Genomic DNA, 11,006 nt, shown 5'->3' on the forward strand with positions numbered 1-11,006 from the left:
AGACAAGCAGGGATGGAGGTGGTGACACAACCCCACCCACCCACACACGCACGCACGCACACACAGCGACAGTAGAATGGCTACCACAATGCAAGCTACAACCCACACATACTGGCAGTCATACCAGTTTGTGTGTCGGTGTGCATGTCAGTTTATGTGTGCACCTATGAGAGCTGAGAGAGAGAGAGACAGCACAGCAGGGTGCTAAACCAGCTCAGAGGCCTAATCAGATTACAGGCAGAAATTAGCCTTGATGATAAAAACTCTGGAACAGGATTGGAGGAGGGTGCCAGCAGGGCTGCAGGGGGTGGTTTGGGGTCCAGAGCTACTGCGAGTCAGATGGTTGCTTAGTACACGCAGACATCAGGCATACGTCAGCAAAGATGGCCAGGTGCGATCAAATTCCCTAAAACTAAAGCCACATGTTGCTCCAATGTTGTCAACGTGATCAAGGAGTCATTGACCGTAAAATCTTCCATAGACGTGTCAGTGCAGCTGGAGTCTACAACATTATCAAATTCAGTGTATCACCTAGTTTGTATCAATTGTTTTTGTAGGGTTTTTACGATCAATGCTCATGGTTCCCACACATATTCTCCCTGTTCTGTAGTTTCTAACCACCGTCCTCTGCTTTCTCACAGTCTAAAACATTCCTGGATAACACAAATGATTCACCAGCGTTCCAACTCTGCCTGTGACAAAAGTCGGCCTAAAGTTAGAAGCGCAGATATACGGGGGGCGCAGACATTTCTGTGAAAGAACACAAAAGCCACTTGTGTAAGTCATCACATCATCATATCAGTCAGACTCGGATAAGATTAGAAAACAGAGCAGCCTAAAGCTCCAAGAGGCTCACTTACCTACTTCCACCGAAATAATTCATCTAAATACAAGCTTTGAGAGAGGATATGCTCTCCTTATAGTCCAAAATACTGTTGAATATTGTTCATATTTTCTATACATCTTTATGTACATTTGTATATCTCTTTAGATATTGTGTATATTTTTGTGCATATTACGTATATTTGTGCATATTGTGATATTTTTGTGCACACTGCGTAAAGTTTTTGTGCATATTGCATAAATTGTTGTGCATATTACGTAGATTTGTGCATATTGCGTATATTTTGTGCATATTACGTATATTTGTGCATATTACGTATATTTGTGCATATTGTATATTTTTGCGTATATTGCGTATATTTTTGTGCATATTGCGTATATTTTTGTGCATATTGTATATTTTTGCGTATATTTTTGTGCATAAGTATATGACTGTGTTATAGCCATGATGTTAATAGATCAATATCATAATATTTCTTTAAAAGTACCACTACAGCAGATGGCAATCCCTTTAAAAAATGTGTTTGTGTTCCTAAAAAATTTATATTTGGAAGATTTAAGCACAAAAAACGCTCATGGTCTTAAAATGGTGCACCTTGTTCCTCATTCTGTGACTGGGGATCTATTGATGTGCTTATCAGCTCTACCCATGTGTTGGCATGGCTGACACCAGTCTCCCCGGTTTACTTTTACTCAGACACTCTGTGTCTTATATCGAGGTAATTAATCCACAAATGTTTGAGTGAACGAGTCTCAGGAAGAGGAAGCGAAATTATACACAACACCGTGCAAGTGGAAGTATCAGACTGGTAGCAGGGGCACCTCCGATGGCTTTCAACAGTATCACGGAGGTCCCAGCTTGTTTTGTTGCTGGCAAGGTCAGCTCAAAAGTTCCTGGCTGAGTTCTCAGCTTGGAGATCCCAGGTCATTTGGCCACTTGCTTAGCTCACCCGCACATTTCCGGCCAAGTCCTTGGGTTAGCTAACTCAGCTTGCTCTGGGCTAATGTGGCTCTGGAGAGCTGCTACTGTCTTTTCCAGCTTTTGTGCCAAGTTCACCTCATAGCGCGCCAGCCTCTTATTCCATCGGTTCCTCAGGGCACATGCAAATTAACTGTATAGCTCCACTCTGCAAGTAGTCAGGATTGGTTCCTGAAATCAGTCTATAAAGAACATGCTGGCTGTTTGACCTTTTAATACACAAAAAACAGACATGTTAATGAGGTTACAAACTTTAACCCAATTTAACCCAAAAGTGCAGGACTGAAAACAAACTCGCTGTCTGTTGATTTAATTCAGTGGTTTAACACCATCCACCAAACCCTCCTCCCCCCTTTATAAATGTTTTTGTCAAGTCAATATTATTATCTGTACTCATGAGAGTTATGGCATCACGTCATCACAATTCAACATGTGACCACTAGCAAGGTAAAAGCATCACTGCAGGAGAGAAACTCATCAGGAAGGCAGGATAATTCAGGAACATTTCACTCTTTATTATAAAAATGCAAGGTTTGGTGTCTAGACCAACATTATTACACATTTTGTTGTGACTCCAGAATTTCTCTTTGAAGAAACAATGGAGCCATGTGTTCATCAGTGCATAGACATCCTCTGCTGTACCCACCTAGTCCTTGTTGTGGCTTCTGGGCAGATACAGCCTGACACTGCACCAGAGGCAGGGCACAACCTGTGCAGCCAGCCAGTCAATCACAGGGCTCACACACAACCATGCACACTCACATTCATGCCATTTAGAATCACCAGTTAAATAAGCAATTATGTCTTTGGACTGGAAAGAAGCTGGACCACCTGGAGAAGCTGCAACACCACCAAAAAGACCTGCTGTGCCCACTCAGCGACCACAGGATGTGACAAACTCCCCACAGGAAGGCCCAGCCTTTGCTCTGTCTTGGACCTGCTCACTCGCATCCTCAGCGTGATGATTTTCTCACCCTTTCACACACTAACCCTGGCCCCCACCTTCCCTAGCCTGCCTGTGCTCCCTGTAGACACCCCTAATAAGGCAACATGTGTTGTGAGTGGCTGCCTCGGTGAGAGTGCCCCATCGGCTGCCTGGCTGTGTTTACCGGGGGGGGGGGACGTTCTCCACGCCTGCTTCCTGCTCTGCCTTGTCACTGTTCCCACTCCTCTACCCTTTCATTCTCCCATCCCATCTCATGCTCTCACCCACACCTCCTACACATCTCCCCCTCATTCCTCACGACGGCTTCTGTCTTCTCTGCTTTTTCACATTCGTTTCTCATCCATGTGCTTTCTGTGCCACCTCAGAAGCACACACGAACCCGTCACTCTCTCACTTGTTGCATACAGGTACACATATATTGCACAAGTCGTTCACAAGGCATTTCTTGGAAGTAAACAAACTGGCATGAAACATAACATGAGTCCTCTAAGTGACTAAATTAAGGTGGACTGTGGGTGGGACCTTGTGTCATACAGCGTGACGCGTAGCCAACGTTTAGGATCTGATCTGAGAACTCCTCTGGCTTCTAATTTAATGGCAGTTCAATGACAAGTTGTCTTTCTATTTTGTGGATGGAATTTGTTGACGGCCTGTTGGTAGTCTTGCATCTTATTTCTTCACATTCTGCAGTCTTCGCTGCTGTTTTCGTGCTTTTCCTCACATGAACTGTGAACTCTTATTTGAATGCATGATATCAGTGATAATGGGTAAAAAACACGCAGCTCCCCAGCTGTCAGGAGGTTCTCTGCCAAGTGCAGAGTTGTTTTTGAGCTCGACATACCATCAGCAACATGAAACCATGTACAACAAGACCACTTGCTGTGACTTTAATTGTGTCTGGATCTGTTGGGCCACAAGCAAAATGTTTCTCAACATTTTCATGTTGCAGCACAAAATGTTTAAACTAGTCACGCAACCTTCAATGAAACTCAACACCAAGGACATCCTGTAAACATCTCAAGGCAAAGTGTCTTAACAAATCCCTGTCTGACTTAACCACAAAGCATTTCACTGTGAAACAAACTAAAGCTGCAAAGCTTGCAGCTAACTGGACATGAAGAGCTTCAGCCAAGTTTGGAATCATTCCTATGGACACCATCACTCTATGCTCCTTTATTTATAGCTATATTTCTCTTTAATGCTTTCTGTTAAGGTCAGAACTGGCCTATCCGAGTTAAACTCATAAAAACAAGTAATCAGCTCCCATGCAATGTCCATTTTTGGTGCAACAAACGTTAGTCTGCTGCCACTTAAAGGGGTAAAAGACACAGCATTAATTCATACTTGGTGCTTTTACATCTGGCCTTGCTCTAAATTAAATATGGCTGTGTTCGAAATAAAGCAATGTAATGAGGAACGCCGTTCATGCTAACTACGCACATCTTTTTTTACTTTCCTTTAGGTCCCAGAGGACTATTTCCCAGATAGTGAGAACAAGTGTTTTTCAGACATTTTCTGGTCATCAGAATGTCACAGATCTGCTGATTATGAATTCAGATGTTAGTTTGCACGTTAAAGAGCAACAGACACCGGGCTTCATGCTGCTGCCTTTATTTGGAGGAATCTTCTCTGTTTAGTTTAGCTTGCACAACTCGAGGATTGTTTGCCGACACTTCCATACACCAACAAATATAAACACATGCACAGACACGCAGACGAAGCCTGCACACAAACACCAAGGGTCAAACGTGAGTCTGAGGCAGCACAGCTGCGACCTCCATCCTCTTTCCCTCCTTAAACATTTACTCTGGCATTCCCTTCCTCAGATCCAGATCTGCGTTCCTCTCTGCTGCTGAGCATCAATTCTGCCAGACACTCAGCACTGAAATCTGCCTGCTCTGCTCTTATAAGGATATCGATGAGCAAAGAGGCCGGTGCTGAGGAGATCGCTCAAGTTCTGCAGCCCGTAGACGGAGGAGAGGGAAAAGGAAATGGTCAAAGTCAGCTGGAGAAAAGAAGGAGACATGACAGCAACGGTTATCTGAGGATTCGACTTCAGATACGGTGTAATATTGTTCAGTGTCTGTGGCGTATCAGATATCACACAGATAAATAAAAGATGGCCGGGAAGATAGTCATCACAACTCAGATTATAGCCAGTATTATCAATAATGGGAACTGAGCAAAGACAACTTGGAAAAAAAACCAAAAAAAAACTGACCCTTTACTGGCCAGTGAAAGTTAATGAATCCTAACACCTATACATGAAAATCAGCAATATAAGATTTAGAGTAGATCCAAATGAAAAGAAATACACCTAAAGTGATTTATCCCAAGCACAACAATAAAACTCTACTGACATATTGAACATATACAGCCTTAATATGAACACCTACCTATCACATTTCCTCCCAACACTGCCTCCTAAACATGTCTCCATCGACCAAACGATCCATTCAATACTGCCCTATGACTCTTTGCATGTCATATTAAAAACTAGAGACTGCTGCGAGCACTTTAACTAATTAATTTACAGTTTTTTTTCTGTTTTAAATGTCTGAAAAGACTGAGAATTTGATTGAGATTGTAAGATTCCAACATCCAGAGTTTCATCGTGACCATCTGTGGTATACTGGAGGTGAAAATCAAAGTGCCACTAAATTCAGCAAAAACATACCCGAAATCTATCTGTCATGCATCGCATTCTGGGGCTGAAGAAATCATTATTGAGTATCTTTGAAGTGGCGAACCTCAGAAAGTCGTGCCACACAAAATGCAAATAGTAATCACTCACTCAGGGAGAGGTCAGCATATGAGGTGACAGTTCACTAGCTTCTTATATGCTACGTGCTAAATGTGTATAAACAGAGGAGACGTTGGCAGTTCCTCTTTAAAAAGCTGGAGCTGAGTGAGAAAAAGATGGAAAAGGATATAAAGTAAATGTTTCCACAGAGGTGGACCTCTTGGTGAAGTTTCTGTCGCTTCATTTACAAAAAGGTTGTGCTTTTAAGTAACCTATAAAAAACCTCACTGTCCAAAAAGCATCTACACCAAAAAGGGCTGCGTGAACACTGCCTCGAGTGTAAAAGGGGACTTGTTTTTCAGGGGGGTCTGTAGCAGCTACAGGTCTGTCAGTCAGTCTGTTTTCGTATATGCAGACGAACAGAGTTCAGTGGCAGAGGGTCAAGCCTGGGGCCAGCCTGTAAATCTGTCTGTTCATTTTGATGGGAACAGCAGGTGCAGAGCACCAACCAACTGCCGTGCAGCGTCACACACACTCGCACGCACACAAACACATGTTACAAAAACAAAACTGTGGAGAAATTATGCCTGACCAATGTTGGAACAGCACACCAGCACAACACATACCCGGCAGATCAGCTGCACACACATACCACCATCCAGCTATAATCTGCTGCTTGGTATGCTAATACCCCTGCGGTTACCTGAGACATGAGCGCAAAGCAAGACGAGGGAGACTCGCTTAGGACACGACATTCAGTCCTCCAGTGGAGGGAACTTTAACAAGACTCCATCCAAACACTGCTGAGTTTAGCCTCTGCTGCAGGGTAGCGGGGAAATAAGTATTACAAGAATGGCCTCTCCCATCTTAAAGAAGAGAGATGGGGGCAGTATTTGAACTGAAATCCCCCATATACTGTGACTGGTGCAGAAGAACAGCTGTATACTCGCTGTTGAGTTGTAATAAGGAAAATTCTGCTCAGACTATGAATCTGCTGCATCAAAAATATGATCAAATGGGTTTTTTGTATGGGAACGACAGTGATTCAGTTTTTTTATCTGTGAACCAGGGACTAAAATAAGTGACTAAGTGACTTACTGAATCAGAGGAGGGAAGCTCTTGATGTCTTGTAGCTCAATACAGGCCAGCTGCACAATGTCTCACAAAATAAAATAAAAAATTCTACTCGTCACATTCAGAACCATCTGCTTGTGTGCTACAGACTGACCTCTTCTACATATTCTCATATCATGTATGAGATTAAACTCGCAAAAAGAGAAAAGTGTACTTACAACTTACAAGGGACTGAGAAAGATACTGTACAGGTGAAGTCCATTTATCCTGACAAGAGAAACTTAGTTCCTTAGTTGGATCAAAGCTGATGCTGAGGAGACAGGAGACAGGAGGTGCCGGAGTGAGCAGGTAAATCCAAACAGAGAATCCTGGGTCATCTACCATGAAGCAGGTCCAAACTCAGCAGCACACAAATATAGCCTGGTGCTTTCCCTCTAGCTCTGCTGCACCGGGCCAAATAAATCAGTCCAGGAACAGCCAAGCAAAGAAAGAGAAGGGGGAGAGAAACCGAAGGGGAGTGGGCTACGCAGGATAAGGGTGAAGGAAAGGACTGAGGTGAAAAGAGGACAAAGCTGAAAAAAAACAAGAGTACTCCTGCAGTTAAGTCCTCAGACTATTCCAAAAGTCATGAAAAGTGGTTGATCAGACATCCATTCCTGTAAACCAGGTTTGGGAAACCGGCCTGATGGCGTTTAGACTGATTGTAAGGGGCGACACGACACTGCTTCCAAAAGCTTTGGGAGTGCGAGCCAAAATCAGTGGTGTAACCTCATCCCACAGCAACCATGTATGGGCTGAAGACAGCGGACCCGATAGAGGGGCATCTGCCATAAATAGCCAGGAAGCATTGGGCCTCCAGCGCAGGAGGGATCGAATCAGCTGTTCAAACTACAATCCAGCAGCACAGTGTAGGTCAGAGGATCCTCCTGTATTACAACACTGCCCTCAGACAGCACTGACACCAGACTTCACAGCTCCAAACCCCATGGTTTCATTACCATTCCATCTGCATCAACGTTAGCCGGGGAGCTGATCAATCTGTACAAAGCAAAAGTGGAATCATGTTTAACGTCTTTATCATTCTTTATTTTTACTTTTAAAACATTTGGGTGAGTCCTCATCAAATCTTTCAGCAAAAAGAGAAAATACAAGCAATGTCTGAACCTCAGAAAGCCAGCAAAATGTTTGACAAAAGCATCAAACTGATTGAATAAAACTGTCATTTCTTCAAGTGACAAATCTGACAATATACAAAATAAAATTGTATAATTGTGAGGACACTGTCAGCAGTACATGGTTGAGTGTTAGTTCTGATTCTGTACACTAAATATATAATTATATCCAATTTATTAAGCACTAGTATCTTAACTTACCTATATGAGTCCTGACGTTGTGTAGAGAAGAACATCCATCCATCCATCCATGCATCCATCCATCCTTAATCCAACTCACGGCCACAGGGGGCTGAAGCCTATCTCAGCTGTTATTGCGGGAGAGGCGGGGTCCACAACCTGGACAGGTCTCCAGTCCATCACAGGGCCACACAGAGACAAACGAGACAAACAACCATCCACACTCACACTCACTCCTAGGGTCAATGTAGAGTCACCAATTAACCTGACATGCATCCTTTTAGGTGTGTGTGTGTGTGTGGGGGGGGGGGGGGGGGGGGGGGGGGGGGGGAGCCGGAGTATCCGGAGAGAACGGGTAAAGAACGTGCACCCATTTCTGTTTTTGTGTTTGTCTCCATCTTGTGGCGTTTCTCTGTAACAGCAAGACATGTCCCATGTGTCTTATTTTCAAATGTTGATTTAAATGCATCATTTGAATAAAAGACAAATACATGTACAATAAAATAATACATATAATAATTATTTAGAATAATCATTTTAACCAAGGTCAAGAACAAAACAAAGGTCTATGCATATTTTATAGTATTTTTTGCTCCTCTTGAGTAAATAATTTATTCTTGTGCTTTTTTAAAAATTTTTTTTTTTTTTTTAAACACGGTGTGTGAAAAACAAAGCACCGTATGACTCAGTAGCTTATAGAATCACCTTTGGCTTAATAGGTTGAAGTAATAGTTTTCATTGTTATGGAAGAAATACTGTCCCACTCCAACGCTGATTCAGCTCATTGAGGTTTGCAGCATTGGTTTCTGCACAGCTCTCTTAAGGTCCCACCACAGCATTTCAGTCAGGCTGAGGTCTGGACTCTGACTGGACCATTGCAACACCTTGATTCTTTTCTTTTTCACACATTCTGCTGTAGATCTGCTGCTGTGTTTGGGATCATTGTCCTGTTGATGAGCCAGTTTCAGCCCAGCTTTAGCTGTGGGACAGATGGCCTCACATCTGACTCTAGAATACTTTGGTACACAGAGGAGTTGATGTTGACCAAACATCTCCACTTTGCTCTGGTCTGTCCAAAGGACATTGTTCCAGAAGTCTTGAGCTTTGTTCAGATGCAGCTTTGCAAACCTAAGCTGTGCTGCCATGTTCTTTTTAGAGAGAAGAGGCTTTCTCCTGCAACCCTCCCAAACAAGCCATCCTTGTAACCAACTAAGGCTAACTGAGGCCTGTAGAGTCTGAGATGTAGCTCTTGAGTTTTTTGCAGTTTCTCTGAGCATTGCACGGTCTGACCTTGGGGTGAACTCGCTGGGACGTCCACTGGGACGTGTATATCTTGTTTGTTCTGGCTGACAGTACCTTTATTCTATCACAATGTTCTATTCACAAACTCTTGTGGTTTACTTTTGGTGCAGCATCTGTATGGTTACACTGTTCATGTGTAAAACAGTTGGCTGTGGAGTCTATATGCTATGGCTTAAGAGTTGAGGAAACAGAGGACAAGTGTCCCTACATCATTGATGGAATTGGTAAGCGATAGAGGCAAGCAGCCATGCAGTGCTGACAGATATGAAGTTTACTTACTGACTTGGAAATCGAGGCAGCTGTGATGGAGGGACAGCTGGAGATGAATGGCCATGAGGTCTGCAGAGGAGGCAGATTGTTTCAGTCTGAGTAGAAAGACATGAAAGAACAAGGCAGAAAAAAACAGATTAGGCAGATTTCACTGTTTTTCAGTCACGAAATGTCATCAGGTCTTAATCTAAGTCACAAGTACAGATGAATACAATGTGCTTGAGCTAATAACACAGAAATGTATGTATTGCGTATATCCAACTATTTAACATTCCTGGTGCTGGTGGAGAATGTTAGTTAAAAAAGCTCAAACAAGAGTTTTTGTGGCTCTGGATCAGGTTTGTACAACACCCAGGTGGAGTTGTGGACTGCTAGTTGTCAGCTTGTCAGTAAAATATAGAATGCTTGCAATGGATGAAAAAACACTGGGTTTAGGTTTGAATCATATTTTCTTTATTAATGGTCTTTGTTTGGGTCTGATTTGCCTCTATTTTGTTTTTGTAATGGTCTGCATAATCTGCATAAGCCCACTTCCACTGAGCTTGACCCTGACATTATCTTGTAAGTAACCTCAATAAAATTCAATATCCCTCCCACCTCCCCAGTGGCAGTAAGGCATCCCAAAACCACAATTCTGCATCCGTGTTGTAAGATTAGTGGAGCGAGTGCAGATCTCATGGAAACAGTCTCATAGAAACAGCATAATTTGCAGATGGAAAAAGCAACACTAATGCTGCTAATTACCTTGCAGCAGCAGTCAAAACAGAATATGCAGAAACGGAGTCCTACCACAGGTAGATTCTTTATTTAAGATGCTCAACAATCTTTTTTATCTGCGTTGGAAGATGGTTGAAAGGATGGAAAAGTATTTTAAGTTAAAAGACAAAGAACACTTTAAAAGATGTGTGGGCAGTTTTATGCTGAGGCAGAGCTTATCAACCATTACAAGTTGCCACGTTTGAGGTCAGTGTTTACATTAAATAGGCCGTTTTCTCTTCAGCATGCATTCAATGACGCATTAGCTAAAGGTAGATTTTAAGAACAGTGCGCAGAGTTATTTTTAGCGACAACCCAGGTAAAAATATTTTGAGGAACATTTCTGTAAAGCTGCAGTGCGTAACTTCTGTCGCCCCCTAGAGGATGTCTGTGTTATTACAACGATGCGGCCGGCACCTCATTATGACGTATGGCCCGGTACAAGCAGCCGCGCCGCTCCCCCTCACATGTGGCAAACACCAGGCTGCTAACAATACATTACATTCATAGCACCATTTCCAAGAAAACAATAAAGTACTCGGTCCAGTACATGTAACAGTAACACATCCTGCTCATAATGAACAGAGTCATTTACTTATCCAGCAGTATCAGGGCAACATGGTGTCGGACCTCAGTCCAACTCCTCCTTCAGGGATCTCCATCGAGGAAAAGCGACACTGATGCAAAGTCTTCTCCTTTTGTCACTCTCTCTCTTCGCCAACAGACCTTCTGCCAAAGGGG

This window comes from Leuresthes tenuis, unplaced genomic scaffold (assembly GCF_036924035.1).
Source record: "Leuresthes tenuis unplaced genomic scaffold, fLeuTen1.0.hap1 SCAF_14, whole genome shotgun sequence".
NCBI lineage: Eukaryota > Metazoa > Chordata > Actinopteri > Atheriniformes > Atherinopsidae > Leuresthes > Leuresthes tenuis.